At 43.2% G+C, this 24980-nt stretch overlaps 1 long non-coding RNA gene across 1 annotated transcript; it reads right to left on the reverse strand.

Moving 5' to 3' along the window:
- Positions 1 to 7627: 7627 nt before the first annotated feature.
- Positions 7628 to 24756, reverse strand: LOC143652988 (uncharacterized). Its single transcript, XR_013160998.1, has 3 exons — positions 24706 to 24756; positions 8141 to 8285; positions 7628 to 7724 (listed from the first exon to the last, which is right to left on the reverse strand). It is a non-coding gene; the product is annotated as an uncharacterized LOC143652988 (long non-coding RNA).
- Between the last annotated feature and the right edge of the window lie 224 nt (positions 24757 to 24980).

The following is a 24980-nucleotide window of genomic DNA, read 5'->3' on the forward strand; positions in this document are numbered from 1 at the left end:
GATCACTCAGTGACTGTGTTTTTAAAGTCTTTATCTGTTAGAGATATGTACTAAGTAGTTATGGGTGAAATGATGTCATATCTAGAACTTGCTTCAAAATACTCCAGGAGAACCATTAATAAGGATAAATTAAATAAGAATGGCTGCATGTTGACAATGACTAAAACTGGGAGATGAATAAATGAGGTTTTGTGACACTATTTGTTCTACTTTTGTGTATGTTTCATAAATTCCCATAATAAAAAGTTAAAACACAGAAGTGGTATCACCCGGGAATAGAAACTTTAACCAAAATGTTGAAATAGTCAAAATCTTCATTCGAAAAGTTCTCCCATTGCAAGAGATAAAATTACCAACTTAGGAAAACTCGTGAGTTTTCAATACAGCAAGGGGTTTCCTAGGAATATACCACAGAAACTAAAAGGGAAATGAATAAGAGATAAAACCACATAAATCCAAAGAAATATGTATGTTTAAAAATATTAATAAAACCTTTAAATGCATATGATGAACTGGGAAAACATTTGTAAAATACTTGGCAGAAAAGACTTAACATCATCATTAAGTTAACAATTTCTTATAAATCAATAAGAAGAAAAATGGAATATGCTGTTGAAATAAGCATAGGATATGAGCTGAAAGTCTAGGCAAAGAAAAAAAGAAAAGATTACAGATAAATAACGCATCTAAGGGAGGGAAACAAGAGGTCGGGTTCACTTACAATAAATCAATGCAAATTTTTAAAAACACACCCACACCAATAGGTTACTATTGGCAAAATTAGCACATTAAAGAATATCTGATCCACCTGAGTGGATGATAGGTCAGGGAAGCTCTGCTTGGGCAGCGAGCCTGGTAGACCTCTACGTTGGTTCACACTTCCTATGGCTATGTAGCAAAAGCTGCATTTGTCCTAACAATTTCTCTTCTAGCTATTTATTCACAAAAAGTAAAAGTTACAAAGAGGTTATCAGTGGCAGAATTCTCACCTGCCATGCCAGAGACACAGGTTTGATTCCCGGTATCTGCCCATGCAAAAAAACAACAACAATAACAACAAAAAAGAGGTTATCTTGGCTAGACAGGACATTAAGCTTCATTAAGCACTATGTGGAAATTATTACCGTGTGCCTCAGAAGAAACAGAGGGTCCTGCCTCTATTTGATGGCCTGCTTTACTTCTTATTCTGCAGACTGTAAATTTGCCCTTCAGGTCATAGCTACTGAAAGATTGGAACAGATCTAGAAAATGAATAGTCTGAGCTTTAGAAAATATACTTTTTTGGTTGTGCTGGTTTGAAAATATTATGTACCCCAGAAAAGCCGTGTTTTAATCCTGATTGAATCTTGTGGAGGCAGCCATTTCTTCTAATCCTGATTCAATATTGCAGAGTGGAAAGGTTCAATTAGACTATCTCCGTGAAGATGTGACAAACCCAATTGTGGGTATAATCCTCTGATTAGATATAAGTGTGACTCCACTCACTCCAGGTGGGTCTTGATTAGTTTACTGGAATCCTTTAAAAGAGAAAACATTTTGGAGAGAGTCAGAAACCACAGAGCCTAGACAAAAAAACAGAAGCCTCAAAGCCAATAGAAACTTCAGAGCAGAACTGACACAGATGTGGACAAGTGGTGAACAGAGACATGGATGTTTGGAGATGCTGGGAGCCCAGCAGACATTGCCATGAGATGTTAAGGAAGCCAGAACCTGGAGAGAGCCAAGGGAAGCCAAAAGATGAATTCCAGCCCTAGAGAAGCAAAGTGGGGAACCCCCAAAGGAACAGAGGCTGAAGGCAATGGAGCCCAGGAGCAAAGGGAACCAGCAGCCACATGCCTTCCCAGCTGACAGAGGTGTTGGAGCTGCATCAGCCTTTCTTGAATACCATATCTTTCCCTGGATGCCTTCGTTTGAACATTTCCATAGGCTTAGAAATATAATCTTGCAACTCATTAAATTCCCCTTTTTAAAAGCCATTTTAATTCTGGTATATCACATTCCAGCAACTAGAAACTAATACAATGATTCGTATCTGAGTTCTTCTGGTCAGTGAAGGGAAATTGTTTCCCTGTGTGATCCGAGGTATAAAGGGAGAGGTAGAGTCCGTAAGGTGTATTCTTGGGATTTTCCAATAGATTGGTTTTCTCAAGCCTCAGACTGTTACATGATGGAAACAGGACCCCAAGGGTAAGTAGCCATGAAAGAGAAAATAGACCAGTGGTTGAGAAGCCATGAACTAAGGGGCGATTGCCCGCAGTGGATTTCCCCTGAGAAGAGTGAGCGTGTCACTCAGGGTTATCGGGAGAAAGAGAACCAACAGAATATGTGCTTGTGTGAGTGTGTGATTTATCATAAGGCCTTGACTCATGCAATGGTGGGGGTTGGCAAGTCTGAACTCCGTAGGGCAGGCCATGGACTGGAAACTGTGGGGGTTGGCAAGTCTGACCTCTATAGGGTAGACCATGGGCTGGAAACTGTAGAGCTGATACCAAAGTCCTTATCCTGAATTCTCCAGGGAGACAGACTTGTTATTCCGGCAAGAGCCAATGCTGAACTGGAGGCACAAATTCTCTTTCTGACCTCCTAAACCCTCAGTTCTGGCTTTTAAGACCTTCAACTGATTGAATGAGAAGACTGCCCTCATGGGCAAGCTCATTTTCAACTGTAAATGCAATCAATGGATTGTAGATGCAAATCCCATCTATGCTTTCACAGTAACAAGCTGGCCAGTGAGTCAAAACAACTGGACACCATCACTTCGCTGAGTTGACACATGAAATTAGCCACCACAGGGCATCTGTGTGTGAGGGAATTGCCTAAATCTCTCATTCTTACAGTGACGCTTTATTGGGTGCAATTACAGGCCCAGCTACTGTGAAAAGAAAACCAGTCCTTTGCATGCATGGAAGCCTCAGGTTGAAGACCTGACCGTAAAGCAGACCTGTGGCACAGCACAGCAAACCCGCTGCCCATCTGACAAGGGCAGAGACACACTCGTGGGATGTGTTAGGGAAAAGCAATGACAGACACAACGAACTCATCCCAGTGGCTTATTCTGAGGAAACGCTTTGGCCTATCCAGATGAAAATGTGGAGGGGAGGCTTTGTTATTTCCAGAAACATGAGGCATCGATTGGTCACCAAGACAGGAAACACAGATGTTACCTTTCGTGATGGCAACACACCTTCTTACTGAGCCTTCCTGCCCCACCCACCCTCCTTTCTTACAATGTCACTTGGGAAATCTGGCACTAAAATAAAAGGCAGACCGGAAAACAAATGGAAGGCGATAGCTAGGAAGAAGAACTTGACTTGCACCCAGCTCTAAGCCTGTTCTTAGGATGCATTCCCAACTGGTCATAGAGCATATTAAGGACATATTAACAGATCCATGAATGTTTGGTTAAAGGAGGCACTTCATCTAAAGAACTGACCTCAACCTTGGTGGCACATTAGAATCACTGAGGAGGTTTAAGAAATACTGACCTTGGGCCCCACCCCCCATAAATTTTGGTTTACTTGGCCTGGACACTGGGTTTTTTAACATCTGCCAGGCTGGGGAACCACTGATCTGGCACAAGAGCCAAACAAGCAGGACCAAAAGGCCTTGCTATTGGATACCACATGATTCAGTTTCTCTGTTCCTCAGTTTCCTCACTTGTAAAAATGAGGCTTTTGATAATAAACAACAAGTATACCTGTCATCAAGGTGGAATAAGGTTGTGTACGGGAAAGCACTTTGAAAATGTCAAAGTATTGTTCAAACAGTAGTTACAAGGCAGAAACGATTGCCAGTCTCTATCTATTGACGAGACCCTGGGTAGATTATGGGAAAAGGTCTAAACACACACTGCTGTTAGAGAAAAAATTCATATGAAACACCTACTAAAAATCATATCAGGGCAATGCAACAGTGACTCAGTGGCTGAATTCTCTCCTGCCATATTGGAGACCCAGCTTTGATTCCTGGTGCCTGCCCATGTTAAACACACACACACACACACACACACACACACACACATCAAATATTCTCAATATGGTGTGGAGTTTTTCTTAAAGCATGCACATGAAGTGCATGTCACAGAACATCCTGGGTGCATGAGTGAGCACTTGATTGCCAAGAAGCTGGTCCGAGGGGCAGGGTGGATGCTGCTGGAAGGGAGAAGGAAGTGGTGGGAAGGGAGGAGAAGGGAGAAATGGGGGTAGGAGTGGGGGAGGCAAGAAGCAAGGGGAAGGGAGGGGAGGGAAAAAGGGACAGAAGGTCACTGGGCCTCATTTGACAACTCTTTGGGTTACAACTGCTTAAAAAATATCTAAATACTTTTAAGCTTTTTATTTACAAGTTAGAGGCCCATTTTTAAAATATGCTTACTATTGGTTAATGTGTACATTTAACTTTGTTAATATATGTGTGAAGCTGTGTGTAAAAAGAGCTAAAAATTCACATTGAAGTTCATAATTACTAAAGAACAGGCATATGTATGGCATAAGCTGCTTTTACTTATTTTTATTTTTATTTTTATGGGAATGAGTCATGTTCAAAACCCTGCTCGTTCATGGAACACCAATTGTGCAAAAAAAGCTGAGAATAATTGTCGATCGATATTACAATAAGATAAAGTCAACCAGTGCCAATGAATGGAGCAAGCAGAACCTTTGCATAACTTGATCCATTTTCTGGAGCTAGACAATGGTTCTGAGAGGGGTTCCAACACACACACAAATCTCACAGAAAGATTCCAGAGAAATTCCTCGGGAACTTGATATTGATCCCTTGCCTGCAATGCATGTGTGACCCCTAATTCCATTCTTGACAATTCACTGTCATTGGTGCTTTGGAGTTTTACTCCCATGGTATGGGAAAGTCCTTGTGTATCAAATATATTCAAAATAAAATACCATCCGCAAAACTCAATTATCCCCCTTCAAGCCAATAGCCACAGTTCTCAATTTCTGTTAAAGTTGTTTTAACAAAAACCTTCTAGGAAAGTCATCTGCAAAGAATCGAAATGATAAGCCCTTTCACGTTGGTTTCCCAAAATTCCTACTTAGTTTTCTCTCTGAAGTACAAAATTATTAATGCCACCTGCAAATATAAGAAGCTTTTCTCCAGAAAGCTCTAAGTGTCCAAAACAGAAATGCTTCTGTTCTGACCCAGGAAACACAAGTGGTATTTTATGACTAAATTATTTCGAGCAACAGTGTTTTATACTGCCAGGGCTGTGATTTTCTAGCAGGTGACATATGCATTCTTAGACTTGTCTTTATGCAGTAACTTTCAGTGTTCAAACCTAGCGAAAATCTTTAAAATGTTTGCTTTAGAAAACATTGCCTTACGATGGGAAAAATAATCATGTGCAATACATTATCATTCAGGAAAATATTCAATAAAGAAATTGGTTTTTATTAGAGCCCTGGATTGTATACGGAGGCTGCAGGTTTGGAGATTTTGGTTGTTATACATATTGTTAGGATGCTGCAAATATCTGCTTTGTGTTACTGCAATGCAAGGCCTGGCCCTCCGAATCCCAGCTCCCTGCATCTGTGTACATATGTGCTGTGATTCATTATAACAACAGGAATTTGCTGCTGTTCTATTGAGATAAATCAGCTTTGTGGTCTGGGAAGCTGTGCTGATAACCATGACTCCGCCTCCAATTTGCTGCCTGGTCTTAAATCATTTGCAATATAGTCTGGCTGAAGAAGCAAACAGATACTATATTTTCTTAGAAATGAGGGGGGAAAATGTAGTTACTGTGGGCCAAGAGTTTATCTAATGCCTTTCCGTTAGCTCACTTAATCCTCACAATGTCCCTGGGAGTTAAGTCCTTGTATTATTTGCCTTGTGTAGATAAAGCGATTGCAGCGCTTGGCTCAGTTACCCGTGTCCAAGCTCCCCCAGCTGGCTGGCAGTTAGGTTTGGCCCCAGACCCCTGGCTCTGAGCAGCTGCTGGGCCTTCCTGCCCATCACCAGGGCTGGTCCAGGTGAGGCTGGGGTCGCTGTCGTTTGTTTCCAATAGTGGCTCTGGGCAGGTGAAGGACAGACCGTCATCCACACTCTCACCCAGCCCAGCCCCCATCTGCAATTTGGTCTGAGTCCATCAGTGGTCATGGAGTAGAATCCGTCTCTCTGCAAGGCTGACAAGACACCACCCCTCCCAGAGTTTTCTAGTTAGCCACCTCCCTCTAACTAGAGAGGATGTCTGTGACTTCCCTCTCTTCTTCCATCCCTTCCTTTATCTTCAAGCACAACAGAGGATATTTAATGCAATTTTATTGAGATTTATACACACCATACAATCCATCCAAAATATACAATCAATGCATCACAGTATCTTCATATGATTGTATATTCATCACCACAGTCAATTTTAGAAAATTTTCATTACTCAAAAAAAAAAGACAGAGAAAACCCAAAATATGATGTTTTTATCTCTGTGGGATAGACTGACACTAAAAACTTATTTGTGATTTATAAATTCAACTCTAACTGGGCATCCTGTATTTTGATTTGCTAAATCTGGTCACCCCAGCTCGGTGCTAAGAAGGGATTGGACTCCTCTAATAACAGAATCACCTAGAAGCTGCGGTTCTTTCTCCTCTCCCTGCTAGTGGCTGAGACCATGCTGTGTTTTCTCTGGGGCACAGCATCGGGCCTGGCTCACCACTGCAGCTCCTGTGACCCAGGACTGAGCTTGTTCCCTTCCAGTCATTCCATCTCAGGTTCAACATGTGGAAAGAAGTGAAGACCACCCAAGGGAGAACAAGCAGAGGCTGTTTATTCAGAACTTGCTGTGACAAGGGAGTCGGCCACCATCACTTGTGCTTGGCAGAGACTCAGGAGCATGTAGGGGAGTTGGGGGGGGGATGGAAAACCTCAGTTGTGCCCTGATTGTAGGCTACCAGCGTGGGGAGGCTGGAGGCAGGTTAACTACAAGTGGGACATCATATGTAATTAATTTGAGGAGCATATTTGCCTTTCTCTGGTTTGTCCAGAGTTGGAAACAGGGACAAAGAATGAGAGAATCTGGCAGTTATTGACCAAATCCTACCATTATGTGGTTTGGCTTCCAGATCTGGAATTGTGGGTCAGGGTTTTATTTTTGTATACGGTCTGACTATTGTGTCTTTGTATTCAGTCTCTTATATGTAACCTCATCACAAGGCTTTCCCTGACCTCCCTGTCCTATCTCTTCCCTGGCACTGCCTACCCTGTAATCTTATTTTATTATCTCCAAGGCACTTATTACAATAGTTACTCAACTTGTGTGCTAGTTTTCTCTTGACCCTTTCCCACTAGAAAGCAAAGATCTAGACTGTCTCAGGCACTGGGGCGGCCCTGCCACCTAGAACAGTGCACATACTTGGTTTCCTATTGTTATTCATAGGAATGAATGAATCATCCCAGGGGAATGCAAGCATTCCTTGAGGCACCAGTGAGGTTTCTGATACATTTTGCCTAACAAGGCAATGTGCCAGCGTCTTGTCAATCACCTCATCTGGGTTGGAAAATGCCACTGGCCATGTCAAGGACAGGCTTAGACAATATTCTAACACTGCACCTCCTTTCAACTCCAGAACCAGTTTTCGGTACTCATCTGTCACTTACCACAGATTGTCTTGCAGTTCCATGGACATCAGTTTTATCTTCCCAGCTGGACTGAATTCACACAAAGCAGAGAGCATATCTCATTTCCACCAGCAGTGACAAGGCTCTAAAAAATGCTAAGTCCATAGCAGAAGGTTGAGTGTAAAGGTGCTCAAACATTCAGATGTTTCCCCCAGTCTCTGACTAGGCTAGGCTAACTGAAATCTAGTCACAGAGGATGGGGGACCATCAGGCATTCACCAGATGTAGCCAGTGAGGGTGGAGCACCAACTCCATGTAAGGTTTGGCTATTGTAAGACAGGTCAGAGTGCAAGAAGCAGGGGTCAGAGCCCTGGTTCCCACCCTTAAGTGATTCAGGTTTTCGTTGGCAAAAGAGAATGTTCTGGAGTCTGACATGGGACAGAAGAAAAATCAAGGAATGTAGTGTTGTTATTGTGTTTATCAGATCTTTCAAAAATATCTTGAGTGCCTACTTTGCGGCCAGGTACGCTTTAGTCCCTAAAAATATCAATGGGTAGGATGAGATGCTTACCTTGGAGAGTTTGTATTTTTTTCTCTCTCTCTCTCTCCACACAAATATAATGTTCTCCAAGTCAAGCACAGGGTATCTGGTCATTTTTCATGCCTTAGTAAAGCCAAGATATTCTGCTTGCTGTATGTTTCTCCAAGAAAATGAACTAAAACAAAAGGGAGAAAGACTCGGTGTAAAGGAATTTTGTCACAAAAATATAAGCAAAGCCTTTCAACAGTCTGAGCTCTCCAGAGGCAAACAGGCTTTCCCTTGAAAGGATACAGTTCCTTTTCCTGGAATTGGTGAGGCATAGGATGGGCTAGTCTTAACAAGGACTCTATGGAGGAAACTTAGACACAGCTATTGGGTCTCTTTCTGTGCTAGGATTCTCATGGTTCACGTGTTGATGATATTGTTATCTTCAAAGAGTCTTTTAGGAATGGGTGAGGAAATACCAGTTGATTCTCCTAACATTTATCAATTAATTTGCAAAAGAGAGCAGGAGAATGGAACCTTGGTCCCTCTGGATGATCCAAATCTTTAGCCATTCATACTGAGTCTAGCTAGAAGACATAACCCAATCATTTCTCCCCTTTTACTCACTCAACTTTTCTCCTTTTTCTGCTCTCCTCCAGTCATGTGGAATCTCCATAGAAGGGCTCCATTACCTTACAAACTGTATCCATGCAATGGAAGAATCCACAGGAGCAGAAGACAGGTAATAGAACTTGTTCCTGGGACAGCTCTTCTCCTTCTAGGAGAGAGAGGCTCATCACCTGCCCAGCTGTAGTCATATTCCACTCCTGTGACACTCATGTTTGGAAGGACATGTAGTTTTAAGCACAAGAAAATAGCATCTCATCTCTAGATCTGGAGCTAAGTGGGGAAATCACCTTAATTAAACTCAGCACAATTCAGATTTACTGCTCACAACATGGAGTGAACTCCGTCTCTAAGGACTGAACCTGATATTCAAAAAAAGCCATTTTCCACTGGCACTTGTACACTTTTGCACCCCATGGCCTTTCTATGCATGGACCCAAGGAGAAGAAATGTTTTCCTTAATTTTCTATATGGTAAAGAGATTTACAGTGTAATGAAAAACATAATAAGCTCAATACAACTAGCCTAAAAGTGACTTAAAAGCCAAGCAAGTAGGTTGAATATTAATTACCCCTGTCCCTCTAGTTGGAATCATACATGATTTTCTCATTCTAAACACATTAACTTGTGCTTTTAAATCCCATAGGTTGTTTAGTTTCAGGTAATAAAAACTAATAACTGTGGGAAAGAGATTAGAGAAATAAGGTAATGTGTCAATAGTACATAAAACTGAAGCCCTGAGAAGTGGATTGTTTTCCCCAGCAAATAGGTCTAATCCGGAAAGGAGGAAACACAAGGTGTCCTGAACAGAGTGAATGGCTCGATTGTACAGCAAGCAATTCAGAGAGGCAGGCAATGAGGCTTGCCCATTTAGCAGGCTCTCATGTTGATCCAAATTCCTCTGACTCATTTATTTTAAACACTAACAATAATAAAATGCTGGAATTCTCACTGCAAATGAAAATAGAGCACCTTTTATAGATAAAGAAATGCTGCACATATGCAGTAGTTCCTTCTTTACTTGCCTTGACCATGATTTTTCCTTGACTTGCTTTCTTTGTTTCACCTGAGCAATTTCACTGGTTCCCACCACCACCATGACCATTTCTAGTCCAACGACCTGATTCCTGAATTCTCATCAAGGCTCCAGAGTCATCTTTCCATTGCATAACTACATGTTTCTATTCGTCTACTGGACATCTCCAATGGGGTGCCCATGGACACCTCAAATTCCACATACCCCAACTCAACTCAGTATCTTACCCCTAAATTTGCCCCTCCTTCTCTTTTTTCCACCCCTATTGACTCTACCTGTGATCCCAGATAGAAAACTATCATGCTGGGCACAGAATCTCCATGACTCCAGAGCAGTGTAAATAAAGAGTGCCCTCACCCTTTGTGGTTTCTCCCCTCTTCAAGCACACTTCCCAGTGTAGACAAGTGAGCACCTCTAATCAAATTCCTCATCAGGCTTATGTTGTCTAAGAGGCCAACATGTCCTGCCAATCCTTTCCCAGATATGCCTGCTCTCATAAAAGACCTTTCAATGTGCTTCTTGTGTGCTAGAGTCTTTGACTTCTCCCTGGATACCTGTGTCAGTCTACTTGTGTGAGTATCGCCTGGTCCCTGGAACACCATGTTTATCCCCCAACGTACATCCTTGTGTTGATGCCCAGTAGCCATATTTACCCTCTATTGCTATCTGGTTCTAAAGCTAACCTTTACCATCACATTATATCACACTCTGGTAGCCAGTGCATTGCTCAATCATACTATTGTCCTTGCTGAAAGCCTCGCATGATTCCCCATTGCCTATTAAAGACAATCCAACCATTTTAGTCTGGCAACTAAGGATTATAAACACATGGGTCCACCCTTCTTGCTGAGTTGCATTCCTACACAATCCTCCAGCCTCATGAGACTTTTTCCCCCCAAATCCCTGTGCTTCTCCACCTCTGTACTGTTAATTCCAAATTCTGACACCTTCCAAACTTCTCAATTAATGTTTCTCTCTGCTATGTTTCCATAGATTGGAGGAAGGCAGGTAATAGTTCTAGTAGCCCTTAGCCTACTTTTCCTTACAGCTCCCCTGTAAGTTACTATCCCCCTAAGCAGCACCCATTGAGCAGAGACGACACCATATCCACCTGTGCCTGCACACAATCCCTGGCAACACACTTGCCAATCTTAGATGCTCACTTTGACAGCAGAATGGACTTCTTGATGAATATTGAAAAGAGAGAACTTTCTTATGAGTTCATTTGAGTAGGAATCCTAAATTAACCCATATGTAAGGTGAATTAAAATCCAACAGCCTCTTAAACTGACATTCTTTAAAACCTCATTGATTTTTTTAATCCCAAATTCAAGAATCTCTGCCTCAGTCTCGCTGCTGTTGTAGTCAGCAAACTGGAAAGGGAAAAGATTTCAATAGATATTTGTTATTACATTATCACTCATTAAAGTCACTGTCTAGATTTCTGACCCAAGATGGCAAATCAAACCATGTTTTTATCTCTTCCCTCTCCAGGGTTCATTGAAGTAATGGAAGAAAAATGAAATAATAGCAAATATTTAAGAGCATAGAACAGGAAAGATTCCTATTAGAGGACAGGAAATTCCAGGGAACTTCTGCTTCTAAGTCAAGGGAGAAGTTATCAAGAAAGACTCTCCGAAAGAGCAATGGGCCCAAATGAAGTAGCTTGGCAGGACCCTGGTAACTTCTCCAGGCCTATTGGGCAAAAAAGGAAAAGAGCCGTCTCCCTGGGACAGTGTTAATATCTCCTAACTCTCTCTGTGTCCCCAGCCTCCCAGCCTGCACCTGGCTCATCAGCACTCCTGCCAGCACTTCTTGGGGCCCTAATTGCAGCCAAGGACCATGTCATAGTCAGGTTCATGTGTCAACCTGGCCAGGTGGTGGTGCCCAGTTGTCTAGTTGGGCAAGCACTGGCCTGTCTGTTGATATGAGGACATTTCATGGACTTAAATCAGACCACATTGGCAGCATCCACAGCTAACGGCATTAGCAATCAGCTAAGTGGACTGTCTTCTGCAATAAGCAACTCTGACTCTAATCACTAGAAGGCTTTTAAGGAGAACACAGAATAGACCATCACTATTTCTGCTTCAGACAGACAGCCTCTCTGAGAGTTCATTGAGGACCTTTATTGGAGCTGCCAGCTTGTGGCCTGCCCTACAGACCTTAGACTCCACATCCCCACAACTACATGAGACACTTTTATAAACTTTATATTTACAGATATTCCTGCTGATTCTGTTTCTCTAAAGAGCCCTAACTAACACAGACCAGCACAGCCAGATCTCTGCAGCCACCAACTTCCCTGGGAGGAAGTCATCACAGGGCAACTGAACTCAACCTTCACTACTGGTGTGTCAACTTACACCAGCACCAATAGTGTACAGTGTAGAACTTTCTAGGGGTAAATAATAGAAGGTCACCCCAAATTTGAGGAAGGAGTCATAGCTGGACCAGTAGAATAATTTACACCTGAGGAAACATGAGTGGACTTAATTCCAAGAAATACCCTCAGAGAGGTTCAAGGGTTATCACATGGGTAAGACAAAAACTAGGCTTCTCTCAAAAAGGACAGCCTCAGGACAGGAAATAAAAGACTGCCCTGATATGGAACTCAGCAGAAAGGCTGAGCAGCAAAATGAATGGATAATATATAAAAATATCAAAAATATATATACATTGGCAAAGATGTCAGAAAGCCCAAATATATCCAAGATTCTTACAAACGGCAATGGAATAAGTTTCTCTACTACAAGACAAAAGAGTACAGGTAGGGAGCGGAGAAATACAAGATTAATATATTTATAAGACCAACAAAAACAACAGGAAAACATTGGTGCATCATTGTATGGATTATAGAATTGTATAAATAAATATGTATATAATGCAAGTACCAACAAAAGGAAAACAGAAGCATCAACACTGCTAATGTACAATTGAAGGCAAAAGATTATATGATAGAGAGAAGGGCATTTTATATTGATTAAATGTTCTGTTCTCTGCCTAAAATACTGTTCCCTCAGTTTTTCGAGAGGCAGGCCCCGATTGTCCTTTGGGCATCAGCTTAAATGTCATTTCCCCAGAGGGGAGTTCTCCAAGGACCCCATCAAAAGTCAGTCTCTCCTAGGGGGTGCAAGTGTTGTTGAGTGGTAGAATTCTCGTCTGCCATATGGGAGACCTGGGTTCGATTACCGGCCCATGCACTTCCCAAACAAGCAAACAAACAAACAAAAAGCCAAACAAAACAAAACAAAGCAAAATCCAACAAAATGGTGCTGCAATAAGGGGATACTCACATGGAAAAAGAATGAAATGTGACCCCCGCCATACAGCATACAAAGAAAAAAGAAAAAAAGTCAATCTCTCCTACTTACTAGCTTCAACCAGTCCCTTCTTTATTTCCTTCACAGCACCAATCACAATTCTTTTCAATGTTTAGTTATCCTTGGTTATGGACTGTCTCCTCAACTAGAACATATGAGTCATGAAGTGCAGGAAACGTCCTTTTTTTTAATTTGTCATTGTTTATCTAGTGCTAATCATAGTGCCTGGCACATAAGCATTTAGTAAATATTCCTAAAATGAACACAAATACATAATATCACAAATCTTTAGGCACCCAAATTTAATAAAACTATGTGGCCAGAATGGAAGAGACTAGTACAACTCTGAAACTGATACCTCAAATAGAAATAAAACTAACAATATAAGAATTTTTTTATTTATCAAAAAAATATTTACTTTATTCCTACATGAATCAGGCCTTACTAGGCACTTGTAGTACAGCTGTGGATAAAATGACAAATCTTTCTCAATGAACTTACACTGAAGGGACTCCAAGACTTGGCCAACCCAACTAGCAATCAGAAGAGATATCATATATAAGCATATGCATATGACAATGTGTGTGCATCGTATATGTAAGTTGTGTGTGTGTGAGTATAGTATATCCCAATAGATAATATATATCCCGTGAAATATCTCTGGGACACTGTCAAAAATTGTTCTTATTCTGAGTGAAAAAAAAAATCTTAATACAATTTTTACAATTTAAATCTTCAGACTACTTTCCCTAAACACAATATAATAAAACCAGAAATAAGTAATAAATGAAAAGCCGCCAACTCTAAGGCCCTTGTCCATTCAAATCCACCTTCTAATATCTGGAACTTAAAAAAAAAAATGGAAAGCACAATTGAAATGGAATGACAATTAGAATCTCTCAAACAGAAGCCTATACAGGGTTGGCCAAGGTAGTGCTTGCAGAAGAATTTATGGCATTAACTGCTTTAATAGGAGCAAAAAGAATGAAATTAATGAATTAGGCATTCAGCAAAAGGATGTAGTAAAATTACAATAAAAAACCAAAATAAATATGAAAAATACAAATGCAGAAATTAAAGGAATAAGGGGGGAAATTAATAAATAAGTAAAACAAACTGCTGGTCCATCAATTAATTAACTAATTAGACAAAGCTCTCTAGGTCAGACCAAGGAAAAGAAAAGGAGATAAAACACAAACAGCATTATAAATAAAGGGTCTATAACCACTGACATGGCAGAGACTAAATTATTTTAAGACTACTGCGTTCAACTCTGCGCAATACATGTAATAATTTAAATGACCTCGGGAATTTATTAACAAAATCAAGGCAAAACGAGAGAATTTGGACAGACCACGGTACACTCCTGGGCATGGATGGGCAGCTTTCCCTGCAGAACCCTGGCCCTGGCCACAGGGTATGGCAACCACTTCACGTACTTCTAACGCTCCCAACAAAGTGGATTCTGCGTGGTTCCTGCTCCTTCCACTCCCCACTTCTGATTTCACAGCTCCAGCTGGAGTCCGGTCACTTCTCTGCTGGGCGGTGGGCTCTGCTTACAAAGGCATAAAGGCTCTGCCCAAACAGGAAACGGGTTCAGAGGCTCCAAGGCTCTAAACCACATGTATCGGGGGTGCAAGGGTGGTTCAGTGGTAGAATTCTCGCCTGCCATGCGGGAAACCTGGGTTCTATTCCAGGTCTGTGCACTTCCCATAAAACAAACAAACATGCATAACAAGCAAATTAAAAACAAACAAACAAACAAATTCAATAGATAGTGCTACCATAGCGGGATACTCATATGGAAAGACTAATGAAATGTGACTCAGCCATACAGCATACAAAAGAAAAAAAATAACCCCACACGTATTCACCACAACATAAAACATTCTCAGTGGAAAGCAGAGCTGGTTTCAGTCAGTATCTCGGCCACACCACATCAGTACCAAAGAGCTGCAGAACAGACAGACATCCACCTACTCTCTCAAGTTCAGTACAACCCTGGAGAGTGGCCCTCCAAACTTGTAGCTAGCCCCATTTCATTCCATGCTCATTTACTGAGCACCAAGTAAGACCCAGGGCCCTTCCGATGACTCACTTATGTATCTCCACCTGGATGCTTCCCATGAGGGCCTCAAGTCAACAAGCCCCAGACCTGAACCACCAAGGAGAATAAGTACCCACCTTACTTCGGAATTATGTGCTTTAAGTGAGATAAGGCCTGTCATCTGCTAGCACTGCCTGGAACATGATTAGGACTACTTAAACATAATAAATCACATTAGCATCATTTCCTCGCCTCCAACCTGAGCCTCCCATGAGCCTCATCCTAAATTCACCTGACCCAGGTGCAATTTTTACCCAAGACCCAAATGTAATATCACCTGCTCTGTGAATCCATCTCAGGGGCTCCCAGGTAGAATGAGCCCATGTCTTCTGCACCTTCCTTCTGACTCTTCAAACTCCCATGAAAACAGTGCCCCAGCCACACTGCCATTCTTTCTGTTCTTGAACCCCAGAAGGAGTTATTGGTGACTCAGCCATTTCCCACTCCTCCTTGTCTGGAAGATTCCACCCCAGATCTTTACCTGACTGGACCCTTCCCGTCGTTCAGGGATCGGCTTATCTCTGCTCTGAGACAACCTCCCCAACCACCCCAGCTTAAAGGGGCTCCCTTCTCACCTACCCCTCCTCTCTCCTCAACATTTTCCCATCTTCTTTCATTGGTGTCGCTGCCCTCGGTGATTCTCATTTGCTAACCTGGGTGTGGTCTGTGGCTCCCCAGTTAGAACATACTCTAGTGATCTAAGAGATCTTAGCCTGGGACATTAATAAATATTTATTAAATTAACAGAGGGATGAATGGATAGATTCAGGAAGTAACTGACATTTGCATCACACAAAATCTTAATAATTATCTAACACCTGTGTCATCTTAGAAGGTGAGTGTGTAAGGATGGACAATGTGTCCTACTGACCACTCTATCACCAGCGCCTAAAACTACACCAGGAGCTGATTTAACTCACTTTAATTCAACTCATTTCTGCGTGGCCTCATCCTGTCACTGCAAAGATTCCCAATAAAATTGTCAGCTATAATTGTTCTCTACTCACCCCCACCCCATCTGCTTTCCCTGAGATGAAAGGTGGCCACAATTGCTTTGCCCCTCCTCCCTTCGCAGAGCAGGTCTGGTGACCGCCCTCGAATCTGGACTGTTCTCAGTGATTTGGTTGTCCAGCGGAATGTGGCAAAAGGAACTCCTGGAGGCTGGGTCATCAGGAGTCTGACTGTGTCCACCTGTGTCTCCTGGTCACTGCCCCTAGGAACCTGGCCACCGTGGTGTGAGCCCAGGACACCTGAAGCCACCTGAAGGGTCTATGGGCAAGTGATCCAATGGACGGGTCCAGCATGAGCTTCAGCCAGATGACGGCACTGTCCCTGGTGTCAGTCCTGCTGATTGGCAGGTGAGACGACACCACAGAAAACATGGCGACCACCCAGTCCACCCACAGAGTGCCAAGGGAGAACCAGTGGTTGTTTTTGGATTGTTTGTTAAGCAGCAGTAGCTAACAGAAACACTCTCTAACCAATACCAAAGTAAAGAAGTGATAAGGATAGACTAGTAGACATCATCTTAAGTCTGCCACCGTCTGGCTGTGTGGCCTCAGGTAACACATGAAGCCACTCTAGGTCTTAATTTGGGGAATATTTGAATTTAATGCATTAGAACAGCTTTTCCATTCTATGGGCACATTTTTATCACTTGCTTCCATTAAACTTTCTTTTATAATTAATTAATGTGAATTCATATTGTCTTTAGGATAATCAAGGTTGAGAGAGAAATGTCACCAGTGTTGCAATTTTGCCCTGGGTCGCTCCAGCCTAAGGGAGAAAAGGCAAATGGGAGGCTAATGGGAAGTGGGTGGTGGGGTGGGGGCTTAGTCCAATGCCCAGGTATGGGGCTGCAGCATGGATCAGGAGGCTGAGCTGCCAGGAGTAAAGATGTGCCTCTTCAAAACGGGAAGGTGGCCAGGGTCAAGGACAAGGATGGGTCTTGTGATTGGGTTGTTTTGCTTTGTTTTGTGTGCTTTTGTTCTTGTCTTTTGAATAAAAGGATTTAGTCACAGTCAGGGCTCCTTTCAGTCCTGATATACCCTAATTCCAGGATTTTAAACCTTTTCCTTTGTTTCTAAAGCCTAAATCTATTCATGTAACCCCCTTGCTGAAACTCTGTCAGACTCCCACTGTCTGTAAGTAAAAGAACAATGCAAATTTCATAGCACTTCCAGCAAAGTTCTTCCTGCAGCCCCACCCCTTCCCCCATCCCCTCCCCTCCCCTCACCCCTAGACCCCTTCCTCTGGGCACACTGGACAACCTGCCCTTACCAGGTGCTGTGTCTCTTTGCCCTCAGGATGCATCTCCCCTGACTGGCAGGACTAAGACAGACATGATGTAGAGCTGACCTTCGCTGGGCTCTGAATTTCTGCTGCCCGCTTCTCATTGAACTCCCCTGCCTAGCAGGGCACCGCCTTTGGGATTTCGAAATGATTTGGAACCAGTTCGCTTTTGGATCACTCTCCCACAGGATAGCAGGCTGTTTGCATGGACCATCTGCTGTTCAGACTGGCTTTAGACTGAGCTGATTCTTGGTGGAACTTCCTCAGACTCGCCCCCCTCCCCTCCATAGCTGATAGTAAGGAAGCCTTCACTTCTTTTCCCCCTCCGCAGCCCCAGCTGACAGGAGAGCAGGAATTAATGGGCACTGCTTTATGATACTGTCCAGTCTGCCTGGAAGGCCCCAGCTCCTCATCAGCCATCAGCCATTGTGGAATATTTCCATTCATTCTCAAGTCTCCCTTCCAATATTCTCTTCTCTCTGAAGAAGACGGAGCATGACGAGCTATAGCCTGGAGGCCAGACTTCAATAAGGAGTAGTCATTTTCTTTGCCTTACCCACTTCCAAAACTATGTAATTAATTTTTGAATAAATATTATGTACACCTGAAACAAAATAACAAAGGTGTTTTTGGTGGAGAGGCACAGAATTTGCAGTTTCTGTCTGTATATTTCCTTCATCCCATATCCTCTGTCCCATATCATGCTCAATCCCAGGTGGTTTAAATGAAGGAGAGGTCATTTTCCTTTTCACGTGCTCAACCAGTTCAGCATGCCTTTTTGTGAGCACTGCAAATGGACTCTTCCCAATAGGTACGTGAATATAAGACAGTCACATTGTTTAAACGCTGTGGCGTTCTATGATGTTTAAGTTAACAACGTTCCAATTTTAAATGCCTAAAAAGCAAAGGTAGGACAGATTTTACGGAGGAAAATCCTTTTCCTGAATACTCAAGTTGCCAATTGAAGGAAGACGTCGTTGCCAACTTTGGTGTATCCTTCCAGAAAAGCTATTTTTTATTTTTTGCTATTAATAAAGCTATCACTCTGTAGAGGTGATCATTTCCTACTTCTGTCACTGTGATATCAAATACCCACTTTAATTTTTGGCACAGATTAAGGTAATGCAGTAATTATTTTCCATTATCAGCAACCCCCTCCCCACCTTTGACTGCAGACGTGCTGATAGCAGGGAATGAGCATCATTTATCTTTCTTTTTTTTTTTACACTGAATAGTGCTGATGTGAAAATTCTTGTACATGTTTTTGTTTAACCACCTATTTTCAATTCATTGGAAGTATATATGCAGGACTGAATTTGTCGGGTCATATGGTAAACTTATGTTTAACTTTTTGAGAAATTGCAAAACTGTCTTCCACAGGGCTGCTCTATTTTAGATTCCTACCAGCAATGTACGAGTGTTGCACTTTTGCCACATCCTTGCGATCACTTGTTACTTTCCATCCATTTATCTTTACATCCTTAACATCTAGTACTGTGTGGGAAACACTGAGGTTTCAATAAATGTACTTGGAACTGAATTGACTAAGCTGTAGCTACACTGAACTCAAATAATTGAGAGAATAAACTGCTTATGCTTGCAGAAATTTGGGGAGCAGAGACATTAGAATCCATGTTTCACAGCTCTTCATCTTTCCAGAGCAGCAGTGATGATGGTTCCCACCCCCACCCAGGGCCTCCCAGTCCTGAGCTCACTTTGTCTGGGCAGGAGGAGCACTGAAGTCCAAATGTGTGGGCCTGAGATGAGTTTCACTCCAGGCTGTTTGCTGGTGTGCAGATGAGTCTTCATAACTCCCTGGGGTATGGACCTCTCAGACGTTAGAAAGCTTCCTTCCCTACCTGTTTCCACACTTCCTCCTCCTCACCCCCATCAATATCTAGATTTCTCACTTCACTCATGTCTCTGACCACTGGCAATCCTAGGTACCATGGATTGGTACCTACTGGCTTAGCTTTCATGCCCTCCCTCTGGTTATTTTCTACACAGCAACCCTCTCTAGTCACTTGGCTTCCTCTCCTATAACTTGTCCTTATCTCTAAATGCAATAAGAAAGGCAAATATTTAATATGAGTGTGTGGTAGTTAGATGTAGTTGTCAACTTGGCCAGGTGAAGGTACCTAGTTCTGTTGCTGTGGACATGAGCCAATGGTACGTGAATGTCATCTGTTGCTGATTACATCTGCAGTCAGCTAAGAGGTGTGCCTGCTGCAATGAATGATGTTTGATTTAATTGGCTGGTGCTTAAATGAGAGAGCTCAGCGTAGCACAGCCCAAGCAGCTCGGCATACCTCATCTCAGCACTCGTAGCTCAGCCCAGGCCTTTGGAGATGCGGAAAGGAATCACTCCGGGGAAAGTTGTTGGAACCCAGAGGCCTGGAGAGAAGGCCAGCAGAGATTGTCCTGTGCCTTCCCATGTAAGATAGAACCTCAGTTGAAAGTTAGCTGCCTTTCCTCTGAAGAACTAACAAATTAAATCCTCTTTTATTAAAAGCCAATCTGTCTCTGGTGTGTTGCATTCTGGCAGCTAGCAAACTAGAACAGAGGGTGACCAAGCAAATTTGAGGAAGCATAAGGAAACTGCTAAAGTCAGGTCAGGGAGCCAAAACAGGATGGGACCCAGGCATGCCAGCCCCAAGCTCTGCCCTTTTAACCCTTGTGCCTCACCACCTGCAAGGCCTGAGGCCCCCCATGCTCCAGCCTGCCACCATCTGCCACGGCTCTTAATGGCTGCCAAAAGTCTCTTTTCAGCACTGTGGGGAAACCCCCATAGACAGATGGAAGGCTGAGGAAGAAGGATGTGTATGTGGAAACACATCAAGAACAGCATATTTTTTAAAACTAGGACCTCATTACATTGTCTGAGGAATTCTGCAGGGAGGACTTTCTTGTTCAGTCTGTAGGTACTCCCTTCCCATCCCCTGAGGGGAAATGGAGCAGGAATTCCATCTGCGTCTCCTCCAGTGGATACCGGGTGCAAGTAGACTAAAGAAGTTTTCAGATAAAAAGGAAACCTTCATGCATGTGTGGCCATGGCACCACTGGACACCTAGGACAGGCACTTGACTTCCCCCATTCTCCCCGTGGATGGTCAGTTTCTCTTGGGTGATCTGGCCCTAAGGAAGCCAACTTCCTTGGCTCACAGCTGGCCACACAGGTTAATTTTAGCTAACTCAGGGATGAATTAGATGGAGGGTCCATGACTCTGGTTGTAGTGGAAGATGGCGCCATGGCTGGGAACACCTGACTTCTTCCGAGCTTAAGGGCAAGTACCTACCTTGTTGCCTCTGGCCAAGGCTCTCAAGCTATTTAAACTGACCTCTCCCCTCCCTGGAAAATACAAGGCCCAAAATAAAACCATCAAGAACAACTCCTGGGTTTGGGATACCCTATCAGGAAATAACTACAAAGCCCTGTCTGACAATTCACCTTTGAATATGAGTGGTAAAAATAAACACATACTTAAAACAAAGACTATAAAGCACTAAAAAAAAACAGAAAACAACAACAAAAAATGTGCTCTCAAAGGAATGGTGGTAGAATGTCAAGGAGAGTAAGAAAAAGATGGAGTGGGGAGTCTTATGTATCAATTCCTCCCTTATCCACATACCAATATTCTAAGTTATGACAGGAAAGGTCATTAGAGGTGAAATCATCAAAAGTAGAAATTATGAGTCCTGAGCTTAAGCTCTGACAGGAAAAAATGCCCCTAGAATATCTCTAACCAAAGTTGAAATTGTTACAGAAGATCTTTGGGGTCTGTGATGGTTAATTTCATATATCAACTTTGCTAGGTGATGGTGTCCAGTTATTTGGGCAAATAAATGTGGCCTGTTTATTACTGTGAGGGTATTTCATAGATGGGATTTACCTCTACAATCAGTTGATTGCATTTACAAACAACAAAGGAGATTGCCCTCAACACTGAGGGGAGTCTCCTCATCCAGTCATTTGGCAGTCTTAAGGGCCAGAACTGAGAATTTCAGAGGTTAGAAGGAAATTTCTTTCTCAACTTCAGCACTGGTTCTTGCTGGAATTTGCAACCAGCCAATTTCCCCTCAGCATTACCTTTATCAACAATTCCAGCTTGCAGCCTTCCCTACAGAGTTCAGACTTGCCTATTGCTCTGTTTCTCAGGAGAACCCTGCCCAATACAGGGTCCAAGGAGAGAGCTATGAATCAATGGTCCAGAAGTGTGAGGCCACGTTTTCTATGACAGTCAGGATGGATGTAGTTCAAATACACCCTTACACTCCTCACTCCGGAAAGGAGCAGGAGGTTGTGAGTCAACAGAGGCAAGTGGGAACCTCACTACTAGCAGGGTCTGGAAGACTAGGAGAGAAGTCATCAGGGAAATCAGCAAAACTGGCTAAAAGGCCACGTGGAACTAATTACTGGAGTCAGGAAGATGTGAATTTTTCCCTTGGATTTGGAGGGCACTGGGCCAAGGAAGGTGGTGAGGATTAGAGCTGGGGCATCAAAACTCCTACCTCTCCATGTACCCTCCCACCTCCAAATACGGAGAATCCGAGGAACTCTGTCTTACTTTGCCAGAGCTCCCATGACATGGTGATGGCTTTGGAGCCTGGAAATCCAACATCAGCGTCTCACCGGGCCATGGTTTCTCTGAAGTCTTTAGTGTTCCGATGCTCGTTCACCACAACTCTCGGATTTCCTTGGCCTGCTGCTTCCAGCACATGGAGAGCCCCTCTCCTTCTCTGGATTACACTGACTGTGTCTGAACTGCCCCTGCTGATAAGGACTCTAGTCATATGGGTTAAGGCCCAGCTTCACTCAATTTGGCCTCATCCAAAGAGGATCTTCGAAGATCCTATTTTCACAAATGAGCTTGCATCGCCAGGACCAAAGGCTAGGCCTTGAGCATGTCTGTGTGGGAGGCATGAGTCAGCATACCAGAGACTCACTGCATTCCTTCCTGCCTATCATTATGTCCCCTGAACAATTAGTTCATGTATGTCAGGCCTTATACTGGAGCTGAGAAACAAAGGATGAGAACGTGAATGTGCCGCACTGTCCCTGAGACCCACGGGGACAGCAACCCTGCCAAGTGGCTTGAGCACGCTGCCTATTGCCCTTACTTTGGGCAGCTTCCTCTGCTACTCTGTCTGCATTCCCTCTTTCCCATTGCCTCTTCTTCCCTGCAGGAGACCATGTCATTCTGCAACTCTCTGAGCATTTTGTCTTTTAAAACTGCAGTCAGCTTCTGTCATAAAATAATTTTCAGGAAAGCATTTTAAGTTGTTGTAATAGCTGTCATTGTTTATATTGACTCATCCCACAGGAGAGGAATTTATGAGTTGGCAGCCAGCCCCAGCTCTCTCTTTCCCTGTGGGTAATTCTGACAGACAGGTGGGAGAGCTCTGGGCAGAGCTGAGGAGCTGCTCAGGGTAGAGTTGAGCACCTGTGACCATGGGGGCAGAATCTAAAGAATCAGTGCTGTCTGGAGCTTCTCTCTAAAGGGCTCATCTGGGGAGGACACCCCAGCTCTCTCTATACACACAGCCCCACTCTCCAGTTCTCTCCAGCTCTAACTGCCTACCCAACGTTTTACCCGCTCAAAGTTTAGTCTCCAAACAGGGTTGATCTGGTGGGGCCGATTCAAAAGACAACTTTCTTGCAGCTAAGGAAAGCTGCCCTTGCACTGGTTTTGTGGTCATTCATTTGTTGTCATCAGTGGAGACCCAAGTGTTTAATTGATGATGGGGCAGAGAGAGGAGCCATTCAAGTACCTTCTTACTTTCTTTGAGGGCTGCCCAAACTGTTCTAGCTCTGACCCTAAGATGTGATCTTCAGAGATATCTCGAGTCCATCTATCCCCAGTGTCGTTACAGGTACTCTGCAGACTTTAGCGCAGGGACTTTCTCTTTTCATGAAAGTGCTGTCGGAAGACTAAAACTCTCTGTTGTCATGGACAGTTTCCACTGGAAACTAGGAAAAAGTAGGGTGGCAAAACTGGTTCACTGGCTTCCCTGTCACCTGCTTTCTACAGCTGTTTTCTGTCTGCCACCTGAAAACTGCAGGCAATGGAAACACTTCCCTTGCTGGAAACCTCCCTCCAGACAGAACGGCTGCCCTTGGTGAGACCCCGCCCCGCCAGGAGAGACTCTCGGGCTGTGGGCCACTTTGTTGTGAAACTGTCAGTCATTATTTACTTACTAAAGCGGATGACCTGGCCCAAGGACACAAGTCAGTTCAGTGTCAGATAGTTTTCACTATCTGCAAACCCACAATTGCCCATTGTGTTCTTGTACTTCCCTGCAGGTGGCCTTGAGTAACTTTTACTGATTGTGATAAAGAAATCATTTCAGGAATAGAATTGTTATTATGCTTATAGCATAATTATAATAGGCGACTATTATTTGCCTTTCCCCTAGCCTCACCACTGTTAGTTTGCGTCTTCATCCTCTCTACACTGGCCTTGCCTCTTTGGACTGTTTTGCATATGTGTGTGTGTGTGCGTGTGTATGTGTGTATGTGTGTCTGATTCTCCACCAGATTCAGGTTGTGTGAGATCCCAGCACAGAGCCTGAGGCATGAAAGATACTCTGTTGAGTTCAATTGAAAGGGGCATCTGATCATTTCCATTTCTGAAAATAGAGGAGTGGCTTAAATAACAGGCAGTTGGACAATTGAAATTAGGATTTTGAGAGAACAACCTCTAAGGCTCTAACAGTTTCTGTAAGATTGTGTGGGTGTGTGTCACTGCAGTTACAAACAGGAGTGTAGAAAATAACTAGAAATGTAGATGTGTCTGCCCTTCCCCCACCGGTACCTGCTGTGACACTTTCCAGCCACCTCAACAAATGTAAGACCTATGATAGCACAAACACATGAGCTGCAGTAGTATCTGTTCAGTTATTAAGGTGGGTCATGTGGATGGCTGCAGGTCAGGTTAGGAGAAGACCTATTTCCTCAGTGGAGGAAACTGTCATAAAACTCAGGAGCAAATTCTGAATTCCAGGACTCCATGGGAACTCAGAGTCCTCTAGGGGGTCAGCCAGCTCCCTTTCATGCTAATGCTGAGGTGCACAATGAAGTGCTAGAATCATCAGAACCTTTTACACATACACAAACACACACACTACTTAAGATACAGCTATCTTTAAAACAAGATATCTATCATAAATCTATGCGCTTTCTTGACAATTTTTATACCTATGTGTGCTGGTTTAAAGCTATTATGTACCCCAGAAGAGCCATGTCCTTTAATCTTCATTCAATATTGCTGGGTGGGAGCTTTTTGATTGTTTCCATGGAGAGATGACCCACCCAATTGTGAGTGGTAACTTTTGATTCAATGGTTTCCATGGAGATGAATCTCCATCCATTCAAGGTGGGTTTGCTTACTAGATAGAGCCCTTTGAGAGGGAACCACTCTGGAAAAAGCCTAGAAGCAAGAGAGACACCAGAACCAATAGTACCCACATAGCCAGAGACCACTGGAGTAAAGGAAGAAAACAA

Source organism: Tamandua tetradactyla, chromosome 13, assembly GCF_023851605.1.
Source record: "Tamandua tetradactyla isolate mTamTet1 chromosome 13, mTamTet1.pri, whole genome shotgun sequence".
NCBI lineage: Eukaryota > Metazoa > Chordata > Mammalia > Pilosa > Myrmecophagidae > Tamandua > Tamandua tetradactyla.